Source organism: Pezoporus flaviventris, unplaced genomic scaffold, assembly GCF_033815535.1.
Source record: "Pezoporus flaviventris isolate CSIRO_AGI_PZ_B2104156 unplaced genomic scaffold, CSIRO_AGI_Pfla_v1 ptg000025l, whole genome shotgun sequence".
NCBI lineage: Eukaryota > Metazoa > Chordata > Aves > Psittaciformes > Psittacidae > Pezoporus > Pezoporus flaviventris.
In genome coordinates, this window is record NW_026892573.1 from 5,317,471 (window position 1) to 5,338,329 (window position 20,859).

At 40.7% G+C, this 20,859-nt stretch overlaps 1 protein-coding gene across 8 annotated transcripts in view; it reads right to left on the reverse strand.

The window, feature by feature from the left end:
* ENOX1 (ecto-NOX disulfide-thiol exchanger 1) overlaps positions 1–20,859 on the reverse strand; it is a 371,562-nt gene that overhangs the window by 299,762 nt on the left and 50,941 nt on the right. Inside the window, exon 1 of one of the 8 annotated variants that reach the window (XM_061457314.1) lies at positions 15,877–15,958. The exons of the other annotated variants lie outside the window; for them this stretch is intronic. The gene's annotated coding sequence lies outside the window, so the exon portion shown is untranslated. Of the gene's footprint in view, positions 1–15,876; positions 15,959–20,859 lie in introns of those variants that run through there. 8 annotated transcript variants of the gene reach the window in all.

Consider the following 20,859-nt stretch of genomic DNA (forward strand, 5'->3'; position numbering starts at 1 on the left):
TGATGATGTCCATCTTGCCATGTTCAGCAATGTTTATGGCTTGTCACAAGAGGCTCCATACAGTCACCCAAGCTATAAATAATTCACCCTTATGTTGTCAATCCAGATCCACCTAAGCCACTTCAATTTTAGCAGCCTGATTCACCTGTTGGTTGTTTTGATGTTCTTCAGTGACCTGAGTCTTGGGTAAACTCATCTATGTGAGGTACCTTCACAAACAGGCTCTCCACTCAGGTAGCAGTATAATGCCACAGTGCAGCAGTCCCTACACATTTACGTCTGTGCTGCCAGTTGTTGCCATTTCTGCTATTGAGGACAACTACAGACAAGCCAGGCTCCAAGTTCAGATTCCATCAGAGGTATGAGTAACACTGCTACACCTCTGCCCTTTGCACCCCCTACTCAATTCCCCAAGAGATTTTCACGATAAGGCATAGAGAAATCGCAAAGGCAATGCCATGGAAGTGAATGTGAAAATTAGTCAAATATTACCCCTAAAAGGAGTGGAAGCTATTTACTAGGTAATACCAATAAAAATCTGCAAAATCAGAGGTTGGCCAAAGTTCACCCTTTATTTTCTACAGTAATGTCCTCCATTTTTTTCTGTACTTCCTTCTTCATCAGTTAGCCCCGTAACACCTTTTCCACACAGAATCACAGAATATCTCAAGTTGGAAGGGAGCCATAAGGATCATAAAGTCCAACTCCTTCTCCTTGCAGGACTACCTAAAACTAAACTGTTTTAGGGAAGCTTACTCCAGTGACCAATCATCATCCCAGTGAAGAACCTTTTCCTAACGTCCAATCAGAACTTCCCCTGGTGCATTCAGTTTCCTTGTTGTCCTGTTGCCAGTCACCAGAGTGGAGCTCAGCACCTCCACTGCCCCTCTTGAGGCATTCTCTAGACTATGCTTGCCCCTCTTATCCTCCTCATCTCTGGCTGCCTGTTTTATCTTCACCTGCAAGGACCCTACAGGCACTCCTTGTAGTTGACTGTTACCACACCTTGACAGGAGTTACCACCCATCTCTTGAGGCACGTTTACCACCTAAACGCACTATGTTCCCCAGCTGTAACATCTTCAGCCAAGTGACCTTCACAATAGGTAGTAGATTACAGGGACTGAAGTCCAGCAAAACTTGTGTCATAAAGGTAACCTTCAAAATATCAAACAGGTGTAAAAATCTACTAATGCGGCAACGCATGAAATGATGTTGCTCAAACACAAGTCTCAAGGGATTGTTGACCTGAGAATTGCTTATGACATATTTATAGAGAAACATTATGAATTACTGCATGGCTGAGATAGCTCTGTGACAGAACGTTTGCAGTCAAAGATAAGAACAATCGTATGTAAGTATAAGCACATGATTTGCTGTGCATCACATTAGATGTGTTTATTTTAGAAATGGCCACCCATCTGACTGTTCCAAAAACCCTTAAGGAATTGCTAAAAGATGCCAGGGAAAGTTTAACTTGTAGCACACTTTCTATCTTTAATAACACCAGCTGTCGCTTTACAAATCATGCCCTTCACAGTTATCCCATATTCTGCAAACACCAAAAAAACCCCAAACCCTCCCACAGTTATTAACATCTGCTTCATTTACTGATTCTGACAAACTCAAGGACAAAGGCATGATTTAACAGATTGCTCTGCGTAAAGAAAGAACGTAGTCCACGAAAGGATTCATCAAATGCCCCTGTCAGAAAGCTTTATAAAGCACAGCTTAATGAACGCATGCAAATTGCTATAATATATAAAATGCCTGATACCACTTCAACAAGTAATATGCTTATGAAATCTACGGAGAATGGTAAGATAGATCAATCTAATTTGTCTTTGAAATAAAGTGATTTGGTTTCCTCCAGATAATTTCAATCTCTTTTTTTTTAAATGCCTTGTGGCATGACAGCAATGCATTATGTACAATGAACCACCGCTTTAGACCCTAGAAGATGTGATTACTCAATAGAAAAAGCATTCAGCAACAGACAAACTGGAAGCACAGTGGTACACTTCAATATTTTCCTTCAATGTTTTGACATGCTGGCAATTTTAAAAAATTGTTATTTCCAAGCCCTGCTGCATTTAAACAGCCCTTATTTTTTTCGTTATTGCTCGATGTGGTGTTGAAGCCTGAGTGCAAGTCAGACTGATATTTACAGAATAAGGAACTGCTCAGATATGAAAGCACATCACAAAACAACATGCATCCAGGATGATCGCTGCTGTTGCTGTTTTCAACATTATTGATCTAGAGATCTGACCATCTGCTTTTCATCAAGATAAGGAAAGAATAGCTTATGAGCTAAAATGACTCTTGATTAAAAAAACCCAACATTTTCTATAGCATTTTTCCCGTGACAACTGATTTTTCTTTCCACCAGATTACTTAAATAAAAAACTAATGTATTTTCAGTGTTTTGTCAAAGAAGCTAAATCCCACAATCACCCTTTATGAATTTATGGGAAAATAAATAAAACTTCTCTGATTTTTTACTCAGAAAAAAACACATAGAAAAGAACATGGCATAGTAAGCACATCAGAAACTAGAAGATGCAGAGTTTGTGGATCTTGACTTCACTATTTGGGCTCAGAAGGTGGGAAAGAGAAAGAGGACTGTGAAATAGCATGATTATTGCCTTTTAAAAACTTGTTTTCTCTGAAAAGTTCTCTCAGAGAAGCCTACGTACAGATAGTGATGCCTCGGGACTCAAAGGGATTATATCACTGCTTCTGCACTCTATTTTTCAGCAGAGGTGCTACTCACCCTTTAACAAATTTGTTACACCATCATACGTACTAACATAAAACTGACCCTTGATAATTTTTGACCACCTTACACCTTCAGCCCACCAGTCATCCGCAGACTATAGATATAGAACACAAACTGTCTGACTTCTTCATCTTCCCTTCAGTCATATTTCTCTGGAGTCTGTGATGGACAAGGTCTGGGGTGCAGTTTGTCAGTTCTTTTACATGCCATTTATTAGGCTTACAACTCTCCAGCTAGAGGGTGTTCGTCCTATTCTACAGATTTCAAGTTTTCATAGGAAATCAAAAGAACTCTCATGCTGGGACTGCAAAAGGAAAACAAACACTTCCTAAGTAACACTTTCTTGGGTGGATCTTGGTTACATCATGCTAGGAGAAGAATCCCCAGTATAGTAGTCTAATAGCTAAACAGTTTCAACTCCTATTTTATATCATCCATTGCATGTTCCATGTTACTACATAAGTAATTGCTGTTATTGTCAAAGCTAAACACAAGTTTTGCTCAGTGCCTCAGGCAAACTGACAAAGTTGGGCAGTACTTGCTGCAGGATTCTCAAATCTCTGCATCATGGGATCACAGTTTCTCATTAAGAATTAACTAAACTGTTAAATAAGAGTTCAGGTTGAAACACTATGTCAGAAATGTATTGTGATCTTCTCACTTTAAAGGCATCAACTTCTAAAATCTCTGTGCAAATTCTGTTACACCGAATATTCAGTATGTGCCAGGCACTGTGGAAAAGGTTTTTATTTCTTTGCAAATGAATATACATTAGAGCGAGTGTGTATACTATTTTCCTAGAATTGGGTTTGTGTCTCTGAAAATAAAAGGGTCATATCTTTAGCACTCTGTATCGCTTTTAGATGCTAGTTAAAAATATTTAACAAAGCAGGCTATTCTCATTTTCTCAAATTTGCAAGATGGTGGGCTCTCCAGCTTTTCATTCAGTCAAAGACTGAAATCTGGGAATAAATGAACACAATAAGCCTTTCTTTATTATACCTCATTTCTCAAAGTAATTCTTTCAGGTTCCATCATTACCATGACTATTTTAAATCTGTTCTTTTTAACATAAAACTACAAGTACAGAAAAATATCTCCACTTTTTACTGTACATCCAGGCCAACAGATTCACAGTCGATATAGCTAATAAAGGCAAATTGTGGAAGCTCCACAACACACCTTCTCTTTTATCTCCTAAGCCCATATGAAATTATACTAATTATCTTAAGTAAAATTAAACATTCTAACTGTTCCCTGAAATAGGGAGGAAATTATTCTTGGGAGTCAATCTTCTTACAGATGCTTTAAGATGCAACATCTAATAGATTTCAGGGTTAAAAAGAGCCTTGGGGTAAAGGGTTTAAACTTCAACAAGGAAAGTTCAGGTTGGATATAAGGAGGAAGTTCATTACTGTGAGGGTGCTGAGACACTGAAACAGATTGCCCAAAGAAGCTGTAAATGCTCCATCTCTACCAGTGTTCAAGGCCAGGCTGGACAAAGTCTTGGGTGACATGGTTTAGTGGGAGGCATCCCTGCCCATGGCAGGCAGTTGGAACCAGATGATCTTAAGGTCTCTTCCAACCTAAACCATTCTATGATTCTATGAATTCAGTTTTAGTCTAATAAAACAGCTTCAAAAAGTACATTAACCTGTACAACAGCATCAACGAAATTACAGTCACACTGTGTGAAATGGAATGTGCTACACGATAATGTAATAAAACATTTTTTTAACTTGTTACTTTGGTTTTTTTCTATTGGGGTCATAAGTATTTAAAGTCAGGGAGCATTGCTTTAATAAAATAAGCAGGAAGCAGAGCCTGTTCCCCCAGTCCCACACAGAATCACAGGATCAACTAGGTTGGAAAACACTTTTAAGATCATCAAGTCCAACTGTAACCCCAGGACTGCCAAGACCACCACTAAACCATGTCAGTAAGGGCCTTCCAGTGACAGCGACTTCACCACTGCTCTGGGCAGCCTGTTCCAATGCCTGATTAACCTCTCTGTGAAGAAATTGTTCCTAATACCTGATCTAAACCTCCCCTGGTGCAACTTGAGGCTGATTACCTCTTATCCTATCACTTGTTACTCGGGAAAAGACAGCAACCCCCATCTCACAACAACCTCCTTTCAGGTAGTTGTAGAGAGCGATAAGGTCCTTCCTGAGCCTTCTCTTATCCAGCCCAAACACCCCAGGTCCCTCAGCCATTCCTCATCACACTTGTGCTCCAGACCCTTCACCAGCTTCGCTGCCCTTCTCTGGACCAGCTCCAGCACCTCAATGTCTCTCTTGTAGTAAGGGGCCCAGAACTGAACACAGGATTCAAGCTGCAGCCTCACCAGTGCTGAGTACGGGGACGTAATAACTGCCCTGGTCCTGCTGACCACACTATTGCTGATACAAGCCAGGATGCCGTTGTCCTTCTTGGGTGCTTGGACACAAGCAGGCTCACATTCAGCTGCATCAGTCAGCACCCCCAGGTCCTTTTCTACTGAACAGCTTTCCAGCCACTCTTCCCAAAGCTTACTAGTCCCTAGACCCTGCTCTAACAGATTCTTGCTACCCGTCACAGAGAGGGTATTCATCTACCTCTGTTACGGACAAAGTAACCTATACTGGACAGCAGCATAATCAATAACAGCAAACAGCTCTGGGACTATCCTAAACTGAGAGTGAAATAGACCAGAAAGTGAGATTCTTCCTTTTATTAGCTTCTTGGCAAGCTAGCACAAACCCACGTTCCCTATTAAACAAAGAAAAATGTGGAGGTCTGTACAAATACAGACTTTTTCCAAGCTCCCAAATGGGAGCTGAAAATGCCCTCTTCCCCTGAGGTGTGGGAACATGAGAGAAAGGACTTAATGCTTTTAAGTCTGTCTCAACAGTAGTGTCCAAGGTGCAAAGACTCCCAACCTGAAATATTTCCATGAAAGTACAAGGTATTGAGCAACTTTACTGTGACAAGCACTTCTGAAGGTGAAGATTTTCACAACATGCAGCCTACACTACCTTGCTGCATCTCTACAGAGGATCTGGGATACACAGAAATGTGTTGCCATCATTGCAGTCTAGAGGTTAGAATAGAAACTCCATAAGGAAATAGATTTTTTTTTTTCCCTTTTCTTTTAAAAGTAAGGAAGAAGCACTAAGCTGCACTATTTAATCCTAGTGAATGAGTAAGCAACTGAACGCAATAGATGCAATAAATCTCTAATCCTTCTCTTTAACTACAGTGACAACTGTTGGGAAAACCCTGTTCAAATAATCACAAAGAATGTAAAAAGGGGTTCCAGTAAGTTGAATATAGATCACATTTTTTACAAGTAAGATCTATGAGGACAACACGGGTAAGTTCAGCATGCCCATGACATTTAGTTGTCCTGGAAGGCCCTTAAATAACACCTATCACCACAATATTGAACGACCATGTTTCCTCATTCCTGCATAAAAGGAGGAATCGTTTAGAACTAGCAATCAGTAACATCCAGTCTCAGAAATAACAGGTGATTCAAAAAGATCCACAGAAGAAACAAGAGGTCTGTCATGTCCTCCTTGAAATGATCACCCATTGTAGTGGGGGCTAGCTGCAATCCACAGGTGTTTGCTCACATTATTTTTAGCATTAACCGAAAGCAAGGCCAATGTTCCCTCTTGTCTCAGAAGCAAAAATGGAAGCTGGAGCTGTGAAGAGAAGCAGGATCAAACAGCTTGAGAGGAGTCTAGGAAGTCTTTTTAATCACTCATATCTTCTGCTAAAAGTGGAGGACAAGCACCAAGATGCCATTCCCTGAAGAGTCAGATATAATGAGGAAAATCTTATCAAGATAAGGATTATTAGCAGACAGGCTAATGGCAGAATGAATTCACCACAGTGATGATAAAACAGTATTAAGAAAGCCGAGCAATTTTAAGGAAAGGGAGCTAAAAATACCTGCAGAAGTCACACTCCTCTAAGTCCTTCTTGTTTTCATTATGGTGATACTTCAAAATTAACTGTCCAACAGACAACTCTGTACTCTGTCTGCTAGAGTCAAGATGAAGCATGGTAGGCTGTGGTAGGCCTGTAGTCTGCAGTGATTGTGTGCCTTTATGAATGATGAGGATAGCTGCATTTTGTTTCAGTTACTGTGTATTAGGAGCAGAACCTTGCTGTCTGGCAAGGTTTCAGCACAAGCTTCAGCTGGGAAAAGCCTGGGTACAGTTCTTGTTCTGTATTATTGAAAGAATATACTACTCAGAAGGACAGACTAGGTCTTGTCTAGTTTTCTGATCTTGCTTTCTTCAGGAGGACCAACCACACACTAGCTGTTACACAGACACATGCACACCACTTCCTAACAGCACCGGTAAAAGACCCAGACCCATGTCCCAAATGGTTTTGGTGAAGGCAGCTGACATCCTCAAACCCAAGGGTCTGGAAGGAACAAGGTGTTTCTTACACTAAGCTCAGATTGGGATCTTCTGGCATCTGTTAGCAAACACACGAGCAGTGGCCATTTTTCTTTCTAGCCCCTTTGGGAACACTATGACTTCGTATTTCATGCTTAATTATTTTTAATTAGCCTCCGTAAATGCTTTTATGCATTCTCACAAAAACTTCCCTAAATTTACCAAATTCTGTGTTCCAGATATTTTGGTTTTCTGCTCAAGTAATGCACTTGGATTTTATTGAACTTGACCTCCAAGTAATGCACCTGGAGTTTACCGAACTTGACCTCTTGGGATGTTTGAAAAAATTCTTTTAATTTTCAGTCTAAATTCGTTCAGGACTAATTAATAAACATATTATCTTGTGCTGGTATTATCCTTCAATTTCAACAGCTCTCCTCCCTCCCCGATGTTTGCCCTTCAAAGGTATTTAGAACAAAGTGTTTTCCTGGATATTATGCAGAAATTATAGGGAATGGAGGTTCAGCATATTTTGTCACAGTCTGACAGAAGATAACCATCCACTGGGAAAACTTACTTACTTATTTTTTTACTAATGATGAAAAGGCAGATGCTGATTTCTTTTTCTGGTTACTCCAGTATAAATCAGGAATAAATCAGAAAATACCTGCATGGAGAGCAAACTATAACCTCTAGCTAGCCAAGAGGCAAGAATTGCATCTGAGCAGCATCTGCCTAGGGCTGCAGTGGGGACTGTGAGCACTAAGTTGTCAGTGGAGAACAAATACCTGATATAGCAGGAGTTAGCAGTAGGCTTCTGTCATGTAAGAGCCTTCATTAACTCTACCCCAGCCAAAACCATGACACCATCACAGTTCTGTATTGAATTCAATGCCATTCAAATATGTTTGGAATGGTGTCAGGACACACAATGCATCAAGCCTCTCTGAGTGCCAGAACACTGTGGTGCTGTTTCCAACCTGTGGTTGTAACGCTATGGACAGCAGTGAGATTTCTCACTTCTTGAACCATGATGTCTGAACATCCACAGAACCTATAATTAAATATCCAAGGAAGTCTGAGGCCCACCTGAGACAGACAAATATTTGCCCCTAGGGCTCAACTCCTCCCATCCTAATGTGGATATCTAATCTTAGACAAACTGCACCCAACTACAGAGTCCAATGATTGTGAAAGGAATCTAGGAAGAATAGTTTTGATGCAGGCAATTATGAAGTAGGTAACTCAGGGTAGCTGAGACAAATCTTACTGCTGAAGTCTGCCTCAGGAGAGCTAACATTTAGACAGATCTGAAGTCATAAACAGGAGTTCAAAGGACGGGTTTTCAATGGCACCATGTTCTAGTCTTTAAGTCTTTATTCAGTCCAGCCTTTTCTTGTTGAATTTTAAATAGAAGAATTTGAGATTTGGCTCAATAATAGCAGCAATAAAAGTCATCAGGAACACGAATTTATGAGAAAATATTAAAATAACTAAATATGCATAGCTTGACTAAAGCCACTATTGAAAACTAAATCTGATAATTACCTACAAGCTCTGAAGGATACACACACTAAGGCTTTTTTTTTAATAGGGATTTTCAGGAAACTATAGCTAAAAGTAATGTGATTATACTGAGCAAGGTAAAATTTAGGCTGACAGGGAAAAAATCCTAATAATGAAGTGTATTCTATTATAGAATAACCTTCCAGAGGAAATTGGCTGAAGTCCAATCACATCTAAAGCCAACTGGACAAAGATCTGCAGAGAACAATCCTGCATTAGCTGCAAGATGGACTAGGTGACTCAACAGCACTTTTTCATTTTTAAATTCCTATCATTCCACTGTATAAAATAAGCCAATAACCCAAAGGGAAGAGGGAAATAGGCTTAGCAACAAGAGCTGTCTCTTCTTCGAGGTCTGCACGCTGCAATCAGTGCGCCTTGCACTGATTGCACTGAGGGAGGAAACATCTGTATGTGTCAGAGTACTGGGTTAATTTGGTACTACAAAGTCATATGCCTGATGTCCCCTTCTCCCTCTTGCTCCACTCCTTAATAAAATAACATTAGCAGAAGAATGAACCGTGTGTTGTGAATGTATCAATCACGATTTTTGCTGCACCAGGTACTCATAATTGGTTTAAGCTTTCTTGATCTCAAATTCCAACTGGTGTTAAACAAACACAAAAAATGAATAGCCTGTAGGCACACGGAAATAATCTTGCCACCTGGTGATCTACAAGGAATACAGTAACAATGTTTTCCTAAAGCTATGATACACATGTTTAAAGCTGTGCAATAGTTTACTCTTTAGTTTTGAAGAGGTTTTGACATTTTATAGCTAAAATATCTTGCTGAAAGTTTGTGTTAACATACTGTCTGGTTTTTGTTATGCTTAAGCCACAAGTTAACAGAATCTTCTTAAAGAAAGACTTCAGTTTAACTGTGGGTTTGGTTTCCCTTCTCCAGAGAATACAAAATGGTCTTAACACTATACATATGTATATAAATACAAAAATATTTTCTGGAGAAAGTGTTTTCAAGTGTAACATTAGCTTTCTACAACCCACCGCAACTCTGCTTTTCTCATAGCAGTTGCACTCTGTAATGCTGACCAAACCTCTTGTATCCACTTCATGGAGAGGTCTGATATTTCAAAGAAAGTATTTGGGATTTATAGCAGGGACAGCTTCTCTAAAAAATATTTTAAAAGAACATTATCATCATCTGATGAATAGATCTGAATGCCATAGGGGTTTGGGGTTGATCTGGGGGGTTTCGGTTTTGTTGAGGTTTGTTGGTTTTTTTCTGCCTCAAGGGCTCAATTAAGCATACAACAGAGACAGGATTTGTGTTTTTCAAAAAAAGCAATATTAATGGAAACCTGCATCTGCATGACAGAACAGTGATCAACAGCTCACACCTTACACCACTGATTCTGAATTATTCACACAATTTCTCCTTGGTTTCTTCCCCTTTTCCAAGGAACTTTTCAAATCAGAACCCAAATTACTATTTTCCTACCTTTTTTTCCTTTGTCAAAGGAGTTAAGACAAGTATTAGACATAAAATATGAGTTACCCCTTAACTGATACAGCTGCTAATTCCCACTCCTGGCGATATCAGTAAGGCAATAAAGTGGCAGCTGTGTCCCTGCAGTCTACCTGCACCTGAAACTGAGGTCGCTTTAGCGGAAGCGACCCACTGCTTTTAATTGGTCTGAACACATGCGGAGAGAAAAACCAGCTGCCGCATTACAGTTCATAGGGGTTGGACACTGCTGTGGGACAGTGCTCAAAGAGCGGCTTGAGATGCCATAAAAGATAGAAGATAATCAGCAGGAAGGCACTGGGGTCCAACAGGAAGGTCTACAGACCACAGAGCTGGAGGTACACAACAGGAGGAGGAAACGGAGCAGATGGGGAAGGGACCCATATGAAGCAGCATTTTATCATCTCCAGAATGACCATGAGGCAGAAGACACTGCCTACCAGAAAGCCCTAAATATGTGAGGAGTTCCTTGTACCCTGCAGCTTTCTGGGCAACCTGGGCAGAGCTCTGCATGCAAACCCAGCCACAAAATCTCTGCTGCTGCCCTTGGGCTTCTTTTCCGCTTGTTGTCTAAGCAAAGGAAAAACAAAACACAAATACCAAGTCCAGGGTATGATGAGACAGAGGAATGGAAAAGTTGAATGAAGCATTTTCCAAGTCCCACACAGAAGGGAAGATCACGAAAGAAGTAGAAGGAATATTTTTTATATTTTTTAATAAGCTTTAGGAAATTATCACCAGGAAATTGGTTGTATTATACTTAACTCAGCTATTTCTAATGAGGATACCGTGACCAAAAGCTAACCTTGCTGTAATTTTTCAATTACATACAATGTTGAAAGTATTAAGGAAAAAAAAAAAAAGAGAAAAAATACTCTATTTCTGTTCTAACTAAATGGGTGAGAATCAATCACTGAAAACTAATCTCACATAAAGACTACATAAAGCTCAGCTTGAAGGATGGCTTTTTCCAGTAGTCAGCAGGACTGTCAACATAGAAAAGGTGCTATGTCATGAAAATACCTTCACAGCTTTACAGCAGAGTAACTACTTGACTTCCTTGTCCAGTTTCGCTTTGCTCTGTTAGAAGATGTGTGGCTGGGCAGCAGCCATGAAGACCACATAATTTGGTACTGCAGGAAATATCTGGAAAGAGGAATGATTTAATGATGGAGAATGCTCAGATATGGGGAGTTTCTCAAGCATGGGTAGGAAAGAGAGAGAGACAGCCACTCCTGCAGCGGGAAGTGGGGAGCAAACCCACAGCAAGGCTCCAGAGGTGGCAGAAAGAAAAGGGCTTTGCTCGTGGAGATCTTCCAGTGAGAATTTCATAGCATCTGTGGTTAAATTTGAGAGCTGCAGGCTGTAAAGAATGACTAAAGGAAAAGACTATCCCAAGGAGACCATTTACAGGGGGGCAGACCTCTTTTCAGTCCCTTCATTTCAGGCTGTCTTTCATTGCAGGTCACAGTTTTCTCTATTAAGAATAATTTTGCTCTAGTTTAGTATCATGTCACACTCAACATTAGGTACCTGAAGGTTTTGGGGTCATTGATTCAGTGTACTCACTTTTAGGAAACCAAAACTGCCTTGTTTTAGGGTAAGCAAAAGGAAACCTTCAGCTGAAGAAAGCAGAGAAAGTTCTGAATAAAATGTTCACTTTTCATCATCAAATTATTTCCCACACCCTCACATTCACAAGTGAGAGAAGTTGAGGGAGATTAAAATGCATGAAGAGTGGAAGAAAAAACACCTTTTCTTATTTTTACAATCTTCTAATTTGAGGGCCTGACTTTTATGCCTAGGCTACTATCAAGGGTACCTCTCTTGTTTTGCTTTCAGGGGCATAGTAAAGACTCTCGCAAGGCTTTGTTTGGATGGTTTTGAGTTCTGGGGATGAGGGAGATAAAACAGAGTACAAGGGAATAATAATCTTTAGAAAGAATTCATATATTTTTTCAGTACGTCCCAAGAGTTTTTAGGGATTAAGGCCTTTTGTGTCACACTCGGATCCTTGCAAAGCCAAAATGCTCCTGGGCTCCCCCTCCACTGTATAACATCACGCTGAGCAAATGTAACAATTACAGGGCTTTTTAAAATGAGAAACACTTACAAAACGATATAAAAATTTGCATTCTGAATTAGAAGAAAAGGAGACTAATTCATTACAAATAAGATTCTTAAGTGTACTGTAACTACACACAAAAATCTAGCAAGTTTACGTGCATTAATTGTTGCCACAATGTTGAAGTGTCTGTGAGTGCAATTGCATTACCCAATTAAGCCTCAAAGTGTCACATTTATTCATGCAGTGCAGGCATATATTTTAAAATTATCCCAATCAGATAATACTCCCTTTCTGCACATGAACCCATTCAGCATTTGAAAGAAAAAAATCTTTCCAGTTTTCCTTTAGATCTCAGGTGGGTTGGATTTTTCATCTTAAACATCCCTAAAGCACAGAGGAGTAAATGCTGAAAGCATTGTACAGGTTTCATAATTCAGAAAACGTGGGTATAGAGGCACATATCCTACAACTTCATCCAAATTGAAGGCCTAGGTTCTTTAACCACCATCCCCACTACAGTCTTAAAAAATCATGTTAGGGTCCTCCTGCATTAGATTTCTCTATGGATTCAGGTAAAGGGAAACCAGTTGTCCACAAACTGTGAAATTCAAAATATGTGTAACTAATCAAGACTAATTGTAAATACAAAGACTAAAGAGCCCCATCTTTCACTTAAGAAAGCAAGGCACATTCTGGCACACCAGCTTTTGAAGAATTTACATCCCAAGCGTAGGATCATGAGGTCTGCTGTTTACACAGTGTTTTCACATGACTGGAAGAGATTTTTCTTGCCACTAGTAACACCAGTTTAAATGTTAATGGAGCTGTCCTTAAGAAAAATAATTAACATGTGGTTGACTTCCCATATATTAGAAAAAACAATAACAGTGACTAAATTAGCATCTTCTGTATAATTTCAGCTGTCTTGGTCATGATGAGTTGTGTGGCTGACTCATCTCACAGACATGCATCACATAATGAGAATGAACACAAATTGTTTGCAATGTCAAGGATTAGATTTTACCTAAGACAGAGGACATAGGACCATATTATGAGGGGCTACCCAGAAAGCAGCAGCCAGCCAACCACTGCCTCTCTGAGTCACAGAAAATCTCTGACAGGTGGTTAATTGATAATATGATATCACAAGGCAATGTCTACACTGTTGTCTTGATTGCTAGGCTTCAAGTGAGGGCACGTCTTCTTTGGCTTTGTGCAGTACCTGAGTTCAAGGTGTCATTATGAATGCATGACTTACAAGCCCCAGATCCCTGCACAGTTAAATCCTTGTAAGAAATCTGCATCTGCTACAAAAGGGGCTCAAAGCAATCTCAAGCTCTGTCAATGCCATAGAAAACTTCTTGGGATGCTGCCGCACCACCTATGGACACCAATACAACACTAGTAGTTATCACAGAGAAATCAAGACCCAGAATCTACTTGACAAGCAAGATGATGCTTAGGGATGTTAACTGAAATAAAGAAAACAGGGAAATGGTTAATGGCATTGAGTCTGGCAGGTGGGTTTTTATACTGGCAGACACTTGGCAGACTGTGGGTCTGACTTAGTCATAAAAGGAGGATGTGGAGAAGCCACAGTAGATAACAAAATATTCTGCAAAACACATGCCTCTACTTGGGATCCTATTTATTAACACAGCCATTCAAGCAGTCTTATTCTTAGAACAAGAACTAAAATAAACAGAACAATCCCAGCTGTCAGAGTACCACCGATTAATCACGAGGTTTCCTGTATTTCAAGAAAAACAGAGAGGTATCTGCAACTGCCATGCACCCCTTGTCTAGGCTGCCCCCTATATTCATTGGAGAAAAACAAGGAGCTTCTGGCAACTGGATTCCTGACTGAGAAGGCCGGTTAAAGACCTAGGGATGCATGGAGTAAATCCAAGCTCTTGCTGTATCTCATTTCCATACAGTGAGGGGAGAGATAGGTAATGCCTAAAAGCAATGCAAAACATAGCTAGGCTGGAACATACTCTGAAGCTGTCCTCTTGGCTGCATGAGGAGAGCAGGCACCTAACTAAAATCTGCAGGATCAGATCTGGATTCATCCCTCCTCCACAGTGGCACAGCAGACTCTCCATACAAATTCAGTATGAAAAAGGATTAATCTACCCATCATGTAACTCAGAGGTCCATACAATGATTTCTGGGGTTGAGAACATGTGCGTGGTGTGGTAGACAAACTCCTGCTTCCATCAATCAGCTTTTCATTAACGTCATTCATCCTGTCCTCTTGATTCTGAATGAAACCTGCTTTCTGTCTCTACCATGCAATTATCTCTTACATAACAAACGCAACGACACAATCTCCCATGAAGACAGGCTGAGCGAGTTGGGCTTGTTCAGCCTGGAGAAGAGAAGGCTCCACAGAGATCTTAGAGCAGCTTCTTGTGGTACCTAAAGAGAGCCTATAAGAAATCTGGAGAGGGACTTTTTACAGGGGCATTTAGGATAGGAAAAGGGGGAATGAATTTAAACTGAAAGAGGGTAGATTTACACTGGACATTGGGAAGAAATTCTTGCTATGAGGGTGTTTAGACACCGGCATGGGTTGCCCAGAGAAGCTGTGACTGCCCCATCCCTGGCAATGTTCAAGGCCAGGTTGGATGGGGCTTAGACCAGCCTTGTCTAGTGGAAGGTGTTCGTACACTTTGCAGAGGGGTTCAGACTAGATGATCTTGAAAGTCCCTTCTTACCCAAACCATTCTATGGTTCTATGAAATCCTTCAGTGTCCCTTTTTTCTTTCAGGGAAACTGTCTCTGCACTGCTTTAGGCTTAAAAGATTTTTCAGACCATGCATTAACTGTAATACTTCCTTCCCGTGCAAGAGCATCCAAAGATTGTCTTTTTAATTTTCTCCCTGATAAGGAAAGCTATTGACATCAAAGATCCTAAACTCTACCAGTTGGGTTGTGAATCTCTGAACAGATGAAAGCTCCTCGTAGGATTGTCTTTGTTAGGAGAAACATAATTTAGACCTCCCTCTAAAATGAGCGAGGTGTGAATGGTGCAGCTTTTTGCGGTTTTTTGTTTGAAACAGTGTATAAAAAGAGGAAACCATGAACTGTTTACTTCTAGATGCTCTGCCACATACAGGAAATACGATCTTCTTTTCTCCTTCTGGAAAATGGGTGAAGTTCAGGAATAAAATCCAAGCTTGGACCCATTTCTAATTTTCATTCATCCATTCTCAAACAATTTGTCTGTACACCGAAGAAAACACTAAAAATTACTGTGTGCATGTGAAGGCAACCATCTGTAAGCAAAAGGACATTATCTAACAAAGAAAGGCAACAGGAGGATCTGCTTCTCTAGTAATTACTGTCTGCTCTAACAGTGTAATTTTGAGCTGTCAAAACTTGGGACCTAAAATAACTTCCTTCATGTTTTCTTCAAGGCTTTTCTGTGTCCAACTACTTCTCTTCCGAATTATCTTCATAAATTCACATTCCTGAACAGCCTTTTTACTGACTTTCAGGGAAAATATTCTATGCCAGAGAGCCAGATTTTCATATGCAGCTCCAAGACAGTTCTTTATTGTGCTTTATTACCTCCTCTACTGCAAGAATGCTGATTCTCCTGGAAAGAATTTACTTCCTTACTTATCAACACCTTCCTCTGCACATCAGTGTGTTTCCTCTCACCCTCCTTCAGTCAAATAGTGCAAAAATCCTAGAAAAAGTCAAGTGTTGTATGTGTAAATGAAAGGCTGATTAGGAATTGACTGCTAATGGCATAGATGCCGCATCCCATATTGCCATGGGATTTTCTACCAACTACCAAGCCAGAGCACGTGTGCACAAGTAGCAAATATACCATGGAGAGGCATTTGTGCACCTCGTTATTAGCCTGAAACAGATTTTCCAGCATCTGAGCAGTGACCCGTTAATAGCTTACGTAATGAAAAACAGCACTGAAATGAGTCAGTGTGCTTGGCAAATTCAGATCATTAACCATGAGAAAGCACTTCAAGTGGATCAAGGGAAAAACATATATCCCAGAGAACATTAAATAGAGAAGTCTTCTTAGTGATAAGTAAACAGGTGCAATATTCATCTAGAAATGGTGGGATGGAATCCTTCATTTCTCATAGAAAATTCCCCTCTGAAATACTAGGTCCCACCTTTCACAACAGAATACAGGCTGGGCTCTTGACACCCCTTCCCAGCTATCTACTTGCTAAAAGGGAACTCTGTAAGAAATAAGCAGGAAGACAAAGCACATGGTTCCTACAACTACAGACACCACTGTGGAAACACAGCAGGAGCAGGCAGAAACTAAAAGCAATCCATACACAGATCCATACCATAACACAATGTGATAAGGAAAGACTAGGGACCTCTGGGAGGCACTCCAGCAGCCTACAAGACAACTAGGAACCAAACAGAAAATCCTGATGCTACAGACAAATCATTCCAGCTAACAGTATCACCAGAAAGAAACTGAGACATAAAATTCAGACAAATAAATACCAGGGCTGTAACTGTTTCTCTTGAGCAGTTTCTCTATTAGTGGTGACAACTCATGGCCAATACATGTGCATGAGGCTGATTATTGCAATGGTGGCCTTGTACCAGCCTGAAATATTCAGAAACGCACTTACAACCACAGTTTTGGGAAACCTGCTCTAAACATTTTGACCATTTCAACAAGATATTTAAAACACTTCTTTTTTTTTTTTAATTGATTTTTAAAAAGCTGACAAAATGCAGGTTTTCACTGACCCAAACCCGTATTTATTATGTTCTATGTGAAAATGCAAACCAATGTAGATTTCATGTTAACACAAAATGGTTTTGTTATTTTAAAGCATGGCAAAACGAGTGTTTTGAGAAGTTGCATTGCAGTGTAAAGGATCGTAGCACATGAACAGCACACTTTGTTCTACTGGAAGCAGTTTAAATCCTAGGGTTTCCAGAGACACAGTTTCCAGCATATACAGATGCTGCTTGAAGAGCTCATGCGTTTCATACTTTCAGCATATCCTCCACTTCTGCTCAGGATTCTCAGCCCCTAGCTTTATCCTAGAGATATGACGTATAAATAGCAGTTCCCCTTACTTCATTTTTATGAAATTGCAGTGACTCCTTTGATGCAAAATATGTAATTTCTTCTCATAAAAGGCCAATACAAGGGCCATTTGACAGGACAGGATGTTGCACTAATGTTTGAGATGCCTATCTCCTCAAGCAAGTCTGGCACTATACACAATGCTCACTTGGCTTCATTTCCTTATCTATTTTACGTGCAGGAACAGCTGGAGATAGACATATAGAGGCTTTAACCTTCCGTGGCACATCTAAAAAAGTACACTACCAAAATCTATACAGCTGTGAATGCCAGAAAGCCATCTGTATACAAGTTAATTGCTTTTGGTTTGAATAGTTTCCATTTTTATCCTGCCATCTACATTTGTACCTATTCAGTGGTTCAGTTTGGATGCAGCAGGGGAACACAAGCCGCATTCCAGCCCAGCTCTTCCATCTTCCAGGCCTGCTTTGCTGCAAGCCTTCCCTCAAAATCATTCCCTACCTTCAGTATTTCTTTCTTTGTCCCAGAAACCAACTGAGCAAATCTAAGGAGTTTTATTTTCACCAGCACTTCTGCGGAGTGAATTACCAGACTGAGTAGATGACAGGAGCAAAGCACAGGCTTATTTTCTGGTTTCCCAACCCCACTTACTTTACAGTGACAAACTCAAGCTGTCCAGAAGCAGCAAATTTAGCCCCAAGCAGAAGGAATAGCAATGCCAGCCTATGAAGCACCTTTAACTGATTGCTTTGAATGACAACTGGCTGTTCCTTTTGTTCATTACATCTGTAAATACACATATGTATGCACATATAGTAAATTAACAATGCAAATCATGTGCCAGAAAAATATCCAACATCTACTTAAAATCTTTCTACTAATTACAGATGTGATTCAGACCAGTGATGTATTTCTAATCAGCAAAAATAGTCAGCCCTGTTTTCCTTGGAGCAAACAAGTGTGGCCTAACTAGCAAAAATAAAACTAAAGTTAACACTAAACACTTCTGCTTTTTACCCTCTGAACTGCTTTTGTTAGCTCTGCCAGATCTTTATTACTGACCCTATGAAAGCATCAATATTATCTAAGCAAATTCACTATTTTCTACAAACATCATCATCTGTAGATCTCATCTCATCTCAGAATGCAGTTTCTGTCAGAGATAGCATGTGAAGACAGAAGCTGTTTTATAGGCAGGCTTAAGCTTGCAGTATTTACTGAAACCAAAACAAGTACATGGAAATGCCACTAAAGAAACGTGAACAGCATTTTTTCTATATTTACAGAAAGCATCATTGAGAAAAACAGAGCCATGTAATCCAAATCTGTCCCACCATAAATATATAAAGTCTTCTAAACGTTGCTCACTAGCTGTAGGAACAATAACAACAAAAAATCCCTGCAGTGAGTCACTATGGTCTTCTAGGAATAATTAAACTGAAATACTATTTATTGTAACCTTTCCCATTTACTTTACAGTTACTGGACAAAAGTACAGTGTCACCCTGCGGACACACATAATCTGTCTTCCATTCTAATTGAGAAATGGAGCTGTTAATGTCAAGAAACATTAAAAAAAGCTGCTCCATTGAACTTGCTCTGTCTAGCTACCTGGCTCTGAGATAAACACTCTGCATGCACCTGAAGAAGCATGGGGAATTTGGTGGTGGGGACCCAAATTTGTCTCCTCCCCTTCTCCCCTCACTGGAGCCCATCATTGGAGTCAACACAACTGCAGCACACAGAGAGTCCAGAGGCACCATAGAAGCTTGAGGAGCCCCAGTAACCCCAGGAAGACACAAGCCAGACCCCCCCATGGCAGCCTTAGCCTTGGGGACCAGGTCAGGACATGGGAGATGGTATTTGGGTCACCCCACAGCTTGTCAGTGGTCACAGCCTGGGAGCATGGGGCACACTGTGGGATGCAGGGGAAGGGCATTTGGGGATTGTGTAAGACCTCAATGGCTAAGGAGGAACTGAAAGTAGGAAGAAGGAGAGATCAAGGTGATTTGGGGAACAAAAACCATGAGAAAGCAGAGGGATAAGGGGATAAAAGAGGCTGGTTGCATGTGAACAGGCCTGTCATCGTACTTGTCTGGCCATGCCCTGCCTTGATCAGCACAGTCTGTCCTGTCTCCTCATTAAACACCGCTTTCCCGCAGGACAAGGGGCCCTTTACAGTGTGCAGGGGCTGGGGGCTCTGAGTAACTGCCTTTGGTGTCTCCTATGTCCAGGTGCCAGCACCATCGGAGACTGGATATCTAGGGCCAGATGCTGAAGAGAGGGACTGTTTAAGCCCAGCTGCTGAAGGGATCCATACTGCACACACATATATCTTATATATCCCCACCAACAGGTCTTAATCTTGAGCAGCCAGCAAGGAGAGAAGCATGTGCAGACGGGGCTTTCAGCAACCTGGTCTGGTGGAAGGTGTCCCTGCCTATGGCAGGACGGGTGGAACTGGATGATCTTTAAGGTCCCTTCCAATCCAAACCATTCTATATGGTCATTGCTGGTGTTCATGTTTGCATGAGTGCTGAGTGCATCTGTTGATCTGTGTGCCTGGTCATATATATGTTGTGTGTGTCTCCGTGTGTGCCTATTGGCACACCACTGTAGGAATACAGCCCCCATCCTTGCTGTTGTTTGGACACCAGGACATGGAAGCTGCTGCAGTCTCATCTTGACTGGGATGCTGGATTCAGCCTCCCCATAACACATGGAAGTTTCCAAGAAAGGTGTGATTCATCATGGACAAACTAACATTTATTTGGAAATAAAGTGGTGTCACAATCCTCTCACAGTAGCTGTGGCACAGACAGAAAGCCCAGACAGAAAGATTGTCATGGCAGTCTCAGAAAGATCTTTTGTTTAGAAACAGACAAATGGGGGGGGGGGGGGGGAACTTGGCCAAAAAAGGATGACAGTTGCCCAGCATCTGCTTTTGCAGTCTTATGTCATTTACATTGTCTACACACAACAGCATGTTCTTTTAATCAGCACCAAAAAGGGAAAGTTACAGGTCACACCACTGCACCACATCACCAACCTGTACTTTACTTATTTTTCCCAGTTAAAACTGTGCTTCAGGATATATGTAAGGAAATATGCTCTCCTATGTAAGAATACTGGATGATTTTAACATAATTTAAGTCTTACTCCACCTCTTGTGTTTCTTGGCTGCAGTAATAGGGAACTGTAAGAGCCAAAGGTCATTGAGATCTAATATTTAGGGACAGCTCAAAGACAGATAATCTGATCTGCCTCACAACAGCCTTATGCCTTCCTTACTTCAACAGAGCTAGGTCTAATTTCTACCAAAACAAGATCAGCATCAGGTCCCTGGTTTCCAGCAACAGAACATCCCATAGCACCAAAACATTAGAAAGCGTCATACACCACATACACTTGAGGTGATCAAAGACCTTCCACTAAGTAAATAAGCATTTCCACTCTATGGAGAAAACATCTTTGTTTTGGAATGTGGGCAGTACGTATGTGCT